We start from the raw sequence: 12290 nt of genomic DNA, 5'->3' as shown, positions 1-12290 counted from the left end.
GGAGCAATTGGAGAGAAAAAAATAGAACTTGTAAAAAATGGTGAGAAGAGATCACAGAGGTCGGTATAGCCACGGGAGGGAGAGGTCCTTCCCTGAGCATGGAACTCTTCACTGATGAGGAAGCTGCTCACCCATGCCCAGTCACATAAGGTCTACTTTAGGATGAGACAGCCAGTCTGGGGAAAGTCAAAAGTTCCTGCACTAACACACTGCCAAGGAGTCCAGCCCTCCCCTCACAGCAGAGTCCACTGGTCTGGGATCACCCGAAGAGTCCTGTGGCTGTGCAGATTGGGGTTGTAGTGCTCCTTAGCACTAACTCTTTCCAAGAACCATTTCCTCCTGGGCACCCTCCTTTTTCTATTGGACCTGTTCTATCTTTCTTAACAACAAAATGAAGCTTGGTATGGCCATGGTTCTTACTTGGAAATGAGCAGGGATTCAGACAGGGCACCCTGATGGGTGGTCCCCTGGATGCTTTTCGGTAGTAGGTAATGGGAGCCTTGTAAGAGTTGTTCTAAAGGAAGTTAAACCGTGATACCTGGAGCTATACAGAATAGTTTGGGACAAGTGATTCTAAAGACAAGGTGGTGTCTTTTACCTAGAAATGTCAGCTAGCAGGATTCCCCATTGGAATCACTGTGTGTCTTGTGGTTGAGGGCAGGGGGTGGAGTTTCAGTAAAACAGAGCTAATTAAAGGTGGAAATGTTTGTGACCCTGCTGGAGCCCCTCCCTAAGACTCCACCCCCATAAGAACTATCACAGGGCCATTGGACATATTTAAGAGGTGCTGTACTCTTGTGAGAACTCATTCAAACAAGAGCTAGTAGAGCTTGAGTTATTGTTGTTACGTAATTCCACTTGTACTCCAGTATGAGACCTGGGGAAATCAAGTCCCCCAGATGCAAGTCACATGCCCCCCTAGATGCACCAGTGCACATGATTTAAATCCAATGTCATTGCCTCCATGTGGACTTTGGCCTGGCAGCATCAACACCATCTGGGAGGTTGTTAGAAGTGCAGAAGCTCAGGCTCTGCTCTAGACATACTGAATCAGGACCTGAACTTCACAAAACTCCATGTACATTAACATTAGAGAAGCACTTCCCCAGAGTAGTGGTTCTTAGTTTTGGCCAAATACCAGAATTATCAAGGGGACTTTAAAAAACTACTGGTGCCTGGGTTCTATTCCTAGAGATTCTGATGGTGTGGCCTGGCCTCTGGGATTTTTTGAAAAGCACCCTATATGATTTTAATGTGCAGCCAGGAAAGAGAACTAAAGGAAGACCTTTTTCAGAATCTATGCCAATGGCTTTTTGCCAAGTAACCTATAATGGAAGCCCCTTGGCCAATGGATGCGTGCTTGACTACCTACTGTCCTATGTATTTTCAGTTTGTTGGGTGTATTCATATTAACATGTTTGCTTTTACTAAATTTTGGTTGTGATCTGTGATCACAATTACAAGTACAGTTTGGTTTACACAACAGAAATAGTATGAAAAGTCATGTGCAATAACATGTTTGTAGCTTGAACCATATGTTCACACAGATATATTAACATTTCAAAAGTCTTTTATCTAAACCTATGCCCTCCATTAATTAGTATTATAACAAAAGATATACTTGTTATCTAAAGAGTCCATTTTGTAAAGCAAAGCACCTATTTCTACTGTAACCATCTCACCTATTTTTTCCAAGATTACATTCTCATACATCAGGCTTCTTTGATGTTAGGGGTTAACAGACATATCACATACATTATAGTCTCATATTTCATGACCTTGTCTTGTGGCTAAGCATTTAGTTCCCATATCTGAACCTCAAACTCAACCAGAATTAATTATTCCTTTCTCTCTGTATCCCTGCCAATGTCCCTCTGTTAGAATAACTCCTTCATTCACTCTGCTACTGATTACTTCTGTGGTCTCTTTCCCTCCCAGTAGACTTTATGCTCCTGGAGGAATGAAAAGATGTGTGATCAATGACACGTCCACTTGAGGTGCTCAATAAATGTTTGCTGAGCATGCAGGTGAACGGATATGCAAATGAACTAAACCAGAGGGAGATGCATAATGTCCTTAATACTTCCTTTGGCTGGTCAGGGAGGCAACATTGCCTTAGTCAAGCACTAGGTAGGGTTGGGTAAGCACATATCCCCAGGCTTCCCCCTGCCTCCGATCTTCTTTCCCTGATGAATTTCTACTATCATTTGCCTGTGGGCTCACGTGTCACTCTCTATTGCTTGTTGGGTCTCAGGTGCCTAGGTTTTCCCTGAGTTCTGTTGTCTACAGCTGTGTTGTCACCTTCTTTTTACAGGAAAGAATAGCCTCTCCCACTCCAAGTAAACATTCAATCTTTTCTCATATCCCTCCAAAAAAGGCACACAAATAGGGGAGGCTCACGTGAACCAAAATAAACATGCTTGACAAGATTTGCAGTGCAAAATTGACATGGCCAGGTCATCATCTGACTTGACCAAGCAGTATTGGGCCATCAATAAGGAGGGAGCCATTTAAAGACAATGCTGGCATTATTGTCAAGATGTTATTTCACCCAAATTTGACCCTGAAGTGAAGTTAATGCTTTGAAATGTCTTATACAATACTTACTGATGGGAGGAGGGAAAGAGAGAAGAAGAAAGGAAGGAAGGAAAGGATAAAGAGAGGGAGGGATTTACTCTTATATTCAGAAAGTATTTTTTTCCATGAACCAAGTGCTGAATTACAAGGAAAATACTAGGAAATACTCTGATGCTGGGTTAGTATACAAAAAATATAAAGAACTGATACAACTCTTATAGCAGCATTATCAGCAATAGCCAAACTATGGAAAGAGCCCAAATATCCATTGACTGATAAATGGATAAAGAATATATGGGATATATATACAATGGAATATTACTCAGCCATCAGAAAGAATGAAATCTTGCCATTTGCAATGACGTGGATGGAGCTAGAGTGTATTATGCTAAATGAAAAAAGTCAGAGCAAGACAAATGCCACATGATTTCACTCATATGTGGTATTCAAGAAACAATACAGATGAACATATAGGAAGGGGAAAAAACAGAGAGAGGGAAGCAAACCATAAGAGACTCTTAACGATAGAGAATAAACAGAGTTGCTGGGGGGAGATGGGTGGAGGATGGGCTAAATGGGTGATGGGCATTAAGGACAGCACTTGTTATGATGAGCACTGGGTGTTATATGTAAGTGATGAATCACTAAATTCTACTCCTGGAACCAAGATTACACTTGGTTTCCCAGTTACCCAGTCATCCCAAAATAAAATTTTTATAAAAAAAAAAAAAGAACTGATACAACTCAACATCAAAAAACAAATCATTCAATTGAAAATAGACAGAATACAATACATGAACAGAGATTCTTTAAAGATATATAGATGGCCAACAGACACATGGAAAGATGCTTAACAACAAGCATCAGCAAGGAAATGCAAATCAAAACCACAATGAGATATCACTCACATCTGTCAGAATAGCTAAAATCAAAAACTCAAGAAACAACAGGTAAAGGTAAGGATATGGAGGAAAAGGAACCCTTGTGCACTGTTGGTGGGAATGTAAACTGGTGCAGCCACTGTAGGAAACAGTATGGAGGTTCCTCAAAAAGTTAAAAATAGAACTACCATATAATCCATACTACAGGGTATTTACCCAAAAAATACATAAACACTAATTCAAAGAGACACATGCACTCCATGTTTATTGCAGCATTATTTACAATAGTCAAATTATGAAAGCAGCCCAAGTGTCCATCAGTAGATGAATGAATAAAAAAGTGGTGTATATATGGAATGGAATATTATTCAGCCATAAAAAGGAATGAGATCTTGCCATTTGCAACAACATGGATGGAGCTAGTGAGCATAATGCTAAGTGAAATAAGGCAGAGAAAGACAAATACCATATGATTTCACTCATGTATGGAATTTAAGACACAAAACAAATGAGTGAAGGAAAAAAAAGAAAGAGACAAACCAAAAAACAGATTCTTAACTCTAGAGAGAAGACTGATGGTTACCAGAGGGGAGGTCCGTAGGGGCATGGGTGCAATTGATAAAGGGGATAAAGAGTACACTTATCATGATGAGCACCAGGAATCTATAGAATTGTTGAGCCACAATATTGTACACCTGAAACTAATACCACATTGTATGTTAACTATACAAGTATTAAAATTTAAAAAAAAAAGAGAAAAAAGAGTATTTTCCCTTTTTTGCTGAATGGAATCATGGAATGATGAGTAGAATAAGTTATTTTTCTAAATAGTTGAGAGAAAATATAATGTCACCAAACAGTGTTGCTTCCCACAGAGAAAATACTTTTATTAGGTTACAGAGAGGAGGATGGGAGGGTAGGGTCATCCTAACCTGGCTTTACTGACGGGATTACAAAACCAAAGGAAAAAATACAACTTTCTAGTTAGGGAAATGGAAACTTTAGTATCCATGTTTCCTCCAATGTCTCATTCCATCACTGGTCTTTTTCTTGTCAATAATTTTTAAAATTTAGCTAATGACTAGATTTTCCATTCACAATTACACATTTTCTTACCTCAGAGGGAACTTTATTTCATAGTCGATGATATGTTCCTCCCATCAAACAAGGACAAGCTCCTATTTCTTTGCTGCTTTAGGGTTTTCTGTTCCATCCACAAGAAGTATCAGAGGGTCGGGTCAGACTCTTTAGGAAAGCACAGACAAGGTTAAAACAGTCACGACTGGACATTGAGAAATGAGAGAAATGCCCAAAGAAAAATCTAGACCATTTTTCAATGGCCATATTCCTGTTAGGTAAGGACATCTAGTCAAGGCAGCATGCTTCTCTCACATCTGTGCTTCTCGAGGAGGGATTATGTGTGCCGTGTCTCATCCCCTACTCCCCCACACTGTGTGTGTGACAGAGTAGCAGGATCACAGGAAGCCACTGGATAAAACTCATGAGTCTCAGAGCACTAAATTACCTAGGATGTGGAAGAGAATTGAAGTGGACCCCATCCACACTTAGGTCCTTCCAACCCATTCTGTACATGGGTCTTGTCAAAGTGCGTGTATGATCCCATCACACTTTCATTTGAGCCTCCCTTGCTTTTTGTGTACCAACCTACAGGATCACACTCCTTTGTCATCTCCAGCCTCAACCTGTATTCCATCTCATGGTCTTTCTTTCAGTTTATCAAACACCCCCTTGTCTCCCCTGCCTCAGGGCTTTTGCTCCTGAGGCTCTTTCTGCAGAGAATGTTCTCTCCCCCTGGTTGCCTCCTATTCCTCAGGTCTTTATTAAAGTGTCACTTCCACAAGGGAACTCTTCCTAACCCCCCACATCAGGTCAGATACCTCAGTTACCTGAACATATAGCACCCACATATTGATAGCACCCTGTAATTCTTTCTCCCAACACTTATGATGCTTGAAATTCATGGGTTCACCAATTAATTCATTTCATTTATATGTGTACTATTTATTCTGTTCACCAGATTGTAAGCATCTTAAGGACAGAGCCCATTCCATCTTGTTCAACATTATCAACATAGGATAGTACTTGGCAATTTAGTAGGCACTCAGCAAATACTGTTGTTGTTTAATAAATAAGCAAATAAAGTAGCATCTTAACCTTTTTTTAAAAAGATATATTTATTTGAGGGAGAGAATGTGAGTTAGGAGGGGGGCAGAGGGAGACAGAGAGAGAGAAACGCAAGCAGCCTCCCAGCCGAGCATGAGCTCCACCCATGACTCCATCTCACGACTCTGAGATCATGATCTGAGTGGAAACCAGGATCCCACACCGACTGAGCCACCCAGGTGCCCCACGTAGCATCTTATGTTAATGTTAACCTCCAACAGAACACTAACCCACTTGAGACAGCAGTCCCACGCCTCAGGCTATATATATTAGGCCCCAGCTATGTGGCCAAGAAAGAAAAAGCAACCATGATAGTAAGAGAAAATCAGAGCTGTCGGGATGAATCAGAGCTTTTGTACACAGCACAAAAGATTCAAGTAGTAGAAAGAATCATGGAAAAATAATGCCTTTTGGAAAGTAAGTATGAAGAAGGAAGAAGGGGAAGAGAACTATCAAGTGTGGAATTGGTGAGGAGCTTAGCACTCTAAGCTTCTATTGATGCAACTGAGCTTCCCAGCAGCTCTGGCAGGGGCTGCAGGATGAGTGAAGGGAGAAGGTGGCTCTGAGGTAGCAGAGGGACAGTTAGGAGCCTCCGGCATTGGCACAACAAATTCATCCATCTGGGCTAGCTCAGGTGAAGCCGAGAACCACGTTTATATGGCAGAGAAAATGGGGCCTTTTCTAGTCCCAGGAATAAAGAACTGCTTGCAAGAGATGAGAAGAGGAGGAAAGAATAGAAAGGCCTGTAGAGACACCTGACTTTAAAGAAAGAATATCATCAATGAAACTGATTTATTTAACTGAGAGGCCAGCCAGAGCATCAATGTTAAAAGGCCATTTGTTTTTCCATATAGCAAAATGCAAATCACTAACTTTGCAATATGAATGCTTTATTATACTTTAAAAATTCTGAATTCTTTAGGCTATTCTTTTTCTGTTCCAAAAAAGCTATTTTAAAAGCTCACGTTAGAATATTTTATAACTCTTTTATCCTTCCTGAACATCTGTGAACTGGAAAGAATATAGTATATTACAGAAACAATCCATTTAAAGAAAAACAATTAAAATGAAAACTACTTCCATTTCTGTGACATAAAACTCTAATTCTCTCCCCCTTTGCAATTTTATTACCACCCTGACATGATATAGTCACAGCTTTACTTACACACAATGTTAATTTCACTCATACTCCACTTAATCTTCAAAACATTGCAGAATAACATTTTTCTTTAGTAATTTATCATTTGCTGTGATAAGGCAATGTGTTTAGAGGATGTTAGAATTTTTTTAAGTTTGCATTTATCTCAGTGCTGAAATGTGCTCTGAATGCTATTAAAATATATCATTTATACACTTTCACATTTAACTATATTAACTATACCTTAACTAGACATTTATTAAGAGCAGCATATTTATTTCCCATTCAGGACTTTTTAAATCTGTGGAGTCAGCTCTATGGAAATGAGCAATTTTTGCCAGCCTTACACTGTGTTATAGGTTAAACTGAGCAGAAACCCCAGGGCTCCATTGTGGTGGGGTACACAATTACACATCTTTTCTGGGCTTCCTTAAATCGTTTCCCAGTACAGGACCTCTCATCATTCCACCTGCCGCCCGTGATACGTTCTGAACTCTAAATAAGCTCATTACAGTTCTCACTCATTCATTTATCATTTAACAAATATTTTCTGTGTATGGGTATTCCAGGATGAACATGTTTTTTTTGTTTTGTTTTAAGATCTTTCTCTTGAGATTAATAAGAAAGCATAATTTTCTCTTGTTAATTTAATTTTTATTTCTATCAAAATATAACATATGCACATAGCTTAGAAAGCTTTACAGGCTTATAATTTAAAAACTACATTTCTTGTCCTATCTCTTCCATATCCATAATCCTGCTTTTCAGAGGTCATCACTTAAAAAAAAGATTTTATCTATTTATTTAATACAGAGAGCGAGAGAAGGAGGGAGAACACAAGCAGGGGGAGTGGCAGGCAGAGGGAGAAGAGAAGCAGACTCCTCACTTAGCAGGGAGCCCAATGCGGGGCTCAATTCCAGGACCCTGGGATCATGACCTGAGCTGAAGGCAGATGCTTAACCAACTAAGACATCCAGGCACCCCAGAAGTCATCACTTTTAATTTCTAGCCATTTCTTCTTGTATTTTTATCTCCATAACTCTAAATAACATGTTTTCCTACTGCTATTTTCTTCTTTTTCAGCTTTAGCTAATACCTACTGATTCCCAACTATGGAAGATAATGGGTTTTTTTCTTCTAATGCTATAATTTCCCCACATACACCAAACACTTGCCCTCCCCTTCATCCTCTCAATGTCATATTATGATAAATAAGTATTATTCACTATTGAGTCTTAGTAGTAAATTTTAATTCAATTTCCATTTTTGTATAACTTTCTGTTTTCCCTGGAGTTAATGATTGCTTTTCTAATTTATTTACTTTCCATGTTCCCATAACTAATTGAACCCTAAATCCTCTGATAGAACTATAAAATCTCCTCTCTATATGTTCAAATACATCATGTTGTTCTGTCACTTTCTTCTTGGAGTCTTGTCCTTCTACAATCTGGACTGCTTACTCCTTATACCTGCCAACCATCTGTTAGGTTTGCTCTCATCCTGGAAATTTCCTTTACCTCTTTCTTCAATCCTAGGTATTTTTATTTCTCCATTTCTGTTCTGTTTTGCTGGGGGTCCTCTAGCAACTTCCTGAGAAAGGTGCATGGGAAATACAAGATGCCTTTAAATAAATCCTGAGCCTTCCTATGACTCCATGGCACAAAGAGCTTGTTTCTCATTATAATCTTTATTTCATCTGCCAATTATTACAATATAAACCATAGACCGTGAGCCTAGCTCACATACAACTTCAATGGATGTAATATTTTCTTTTTATGTTTAAAGATTTTATTTATTTATTCATGAGAGACACAGAGAGAGACAGAAACATAGGCAGAGAAAGAAGCAGGTTCTCTGTAGGGAGCCTGTTGCAGGACCCTATCCTAGACCCTGGGATCACAACTGGAGCCAAAGGCAGATGCTCAACCACTGAGCCATCCAAGCACCCCTGAATGTAATAATTTCAAAAGAAAAATTCAAATCCATTCTGATTTGAAACCCCACTTCTTTAATAAGCAAAGTCACAATTTTCTTAGCATAATAGTGTCCTGCTGCATTGCCACTTGTTCATTTTTGAAAGCTGAGATTTTGGAGGGGCCGGGGAAGATAGGTGTGGATGGGCTAGACCTCTAAATTCTAATATCACCCATAAAGAGGTAGAGCCAGAGAAGGAATGAGGAAGAAGAGCAGCAAGAGTTACAGGAATTTTGGCCAGATGCCAATGAGCCCTCTACTAAAACAATGATATGCTAATGGCATGTGAGAATTTGATGGATGATGCTAAGGGTCAAATAAAAGTGAATTGACACAGGCAGTACACAATATGGAGGAACCAGCAGGCAGCAAGAGAAGGGAAAAAGATCTACATGAGAGACTTAGCAGCCACAGACTAGAAGAAGGAGCCAGAAAAGGAAAGGACTCCATATGCTCTTGGGACTCTCCCACAATGACTCTTAAATGTTGACCTAAAATTGGCTTCTGGAATGAAGCCATTATTATTAGGTCAGTGTAAATCTTTTTATTTTTATTTTTTTAGAGATTTTATTTATTTATTCATGAGAGACACAGAGAGAGAGACATAGGTAGAGGGAGAAACAGGCTCCATGCAAGGAGCCCAATGTGGGACTCGATCTCGGGACTCCAGGACTGCACCCTGGGCCAAAGGCAGATGCTCAACCACTGAGCCACCCAAGTGCCCTAGTGTAAATTTTTTTAGAGAGGACAGTAAGATGTTGTAAAATTACTTAAAATGTTTGTCTCTTATTATATCCCTCTATCCTTTGGGATTGTTTTTTAAGGAACTGAAGGTAAAGTTTCATAAAAATATGAATCAGAGAAATAAAATGAATCTTGGGAAATCACCTAGCTCAAGCCTCTTTTCTATGTATTAGGAAACTAAGGTTGAGGTTAACCTGGCCCATGTTAACACAGCAATCTTGTCTAGTTATTTGCAGCTCAATGCTGGACAAGTTGGGTCTGACTGACCTATGGTATCCCTCCCACCTAACACTCACAGAGTCTAGCCCATTATAGGTGCTTCATAATACTCCTTGAGTGAGAAATGACAACTCCCCATTTTTCTGTAGCATTATTCCTCAGAGGTCTGTCTTGTGAAAGGCTGCTATTCCCTCTAACTCATTTCTAGCACACAAAGTAATAATGGCTATGGATAGCGAACTGAATGTCTATAGTGGGAAAGTTGGAATTTAAGGAAATATGTCATGTCAATCAGAAACACAGAGCCCTCTGCAGCACCAAGGCCCCAGGGATCCATGGCATACCCTCCACACTCACAGATGAGACTTCATAGAGTACCACAGTGCCCCTGTGAAAGTTGTTCACCCACAGAGCTGACAAGTGACGTGTAGCTTTAGGTTTATGATTACTTCTTGATGACTCCACTCATCCTTCTGTTAAGTGGAAATCTGTTTTTTCTAAGCCCTGGGAGTTATTTGAATGCTTAATACAGTGTTTTTGAGAACTGAAGAGAAACTGACATTATTGCTAATGATATAGCATTAGTTAGTCCTTGGTTTTCCATTTGGTCCAGACCTCCACGCCAATCTTTGACAGCCAGTAAGGCGTGGTCAAGTGAGATACATACCAAAGGGCAGATGTCTGCATATAAACATGCTGAAATATCACACTTACCCTCTTATTAGAGTATTATTAGAGTATTATTTTACTCTATCCACATCTAAAGAAATCAAGGCTTAGCAAAGTTAAAAGCTTTTCTGAAAGCCATGCAAAAGCCCAGGCTCAAACTGAGGACTGTCTGACTACAGCCTCTTTTCCATACTCCATTCATTTCCACTAGTGAGATTTCAGTCGGACTGAAAAAATAATCAAGACCAAGCAGGTGGCTTTGGGGTCAGAAGAAAGATTTACTGACCTGTAGTAAAGGCTGGTCTTTAGAATTGTGATATCTGTACTGAGCTTTTCTTGGATGTCTTTCTGACCATATATATCACTATGTAATCTATACAGTGGTCTTTTAACGGACAGAGCTCTTACCTGTAATAATTTTCTTTGAACTCATATGCTCTAAGAAATGTCAATAAACTCAGTTGAAGTAATTTCTTACCCATGGTACATGCATTTGCGCAGAAGGACCCTAGATCTTGGGAACAAGAGAAGAACACCCTGTAAAGTCTGCACAGAGCAGCCATTACATGCAAAATGGACGTTTGAAAAAGAAAACATTTGACCCTTCCATTGATTGAACTTTCTTTCAAAGTGCCCTTCAGGGAGTACTGAGCTGGTTGCCAGGAAACAGAGATTCTTTTCTGGAATCAATTCTTGCCGTTCTAAGTGTTTCTGAGTATGTCACTTAGAATCTTGGTTCCCAATTTACAATGGGAATATTCTCCTTACCGAGCTTCCTCAATCTAGAAATGTCAAGATTCGGAATATATCTGTAAAGAGTTATGGGGTTATTTTGAATGTTTGAAATGACAATCTCTTTAAATTGTACATTATAATAAAGCTATTTTCAAACATGTCATTTAGGAGTCACTGAGTAATTGAATTAATGAAAAAGAATTTTCTACATTGGTCCTGTATAAAGTATAAACCTTCCCTTGGTGTTAGGACATAAACACTGTGGTGATGCATTTTGAAGAAACCTGGAGTTTTGGAACAAACTTGGGTGAGCAGACCCAAGTTGTAGCCCAGCTCCTTCACCCACTAATGCTATGATGTAGGGCAAGTGTCTCCATACCCTGGGGCTGGGTATCTTCACTTGTAAAGAGACAATTAGATGAAGTAATCTCATAATGCTTGCTTTTATTCTGTAATTGTGCCATCTCTTCCAGATCACCCAAAAGCATACAATGACTTTAGCCTCAATTATTTTATACTCCACTGAGGGAGTTGAAGAACAAACAAGTAAATGAATAAATAAATAGGATAATTACACACTGTGATAAGTGCCAGGAAGAAGTAAACTAATAATAGTGATTGAGTACAATGAAGGAGGGGTGCTAATTCTGAAGGGCAGAAAAGTATGGAGGGCAAGAGGAAGTCTTCTAAGTTCCTCATTTTTTTTACAGCAGGGTGTCAAAATATATTGCTTGAAGTTGACAAATCAAGAAGACTTTCAGCGTATCATTAAAAGTTACTGGGGTATCATTAGAATAACAAACACTAGAATATCAATCTTCAAAATTACTGGAAGTACATCACTCAGCATAGAGCTTAAAGCAAGAGAAGGCAGGCCATATAGCAAAAGACAAAAAAAGAGGGTAAAATAATAAATCATGTAATAAGTTGATAGAACTAAGATCAAAAGGAATTTATCAGTAAATATAAATGAGAAAGCTTTTCTATTTCAAAGAAAAAGGCTTAAACTGGATAAGGAATTACAATGGCCATATAACACATTCAAGAAATGCGTCTGTAAAAAATTACTTAGAAAGGTTGAATGTAAAAGGCTCAGCCAAGTCATGCAAATTAACTACAAGGAAAAAATAGCAAGAATCATAATACCAACCAAAGGTAAATTTAAGATA

This window comes from Vulpes vulpes, chromosome 7 (assembly GCF_048418805.1).
Source record: "Vulpes vulpes isolate BD-2025 chromosome 7, VulVul3, whole genome shotgun sequence".
In the NCBI taxonomy this organism is placed as follows: Eukaryota; Metazoa; Chordata; class Mammalia; order Carnivora; family Canidae; genus Vulpes; species Vulpes vulpes.
This window is presented reverse-complemented; position numbering follows the sequence as displayed.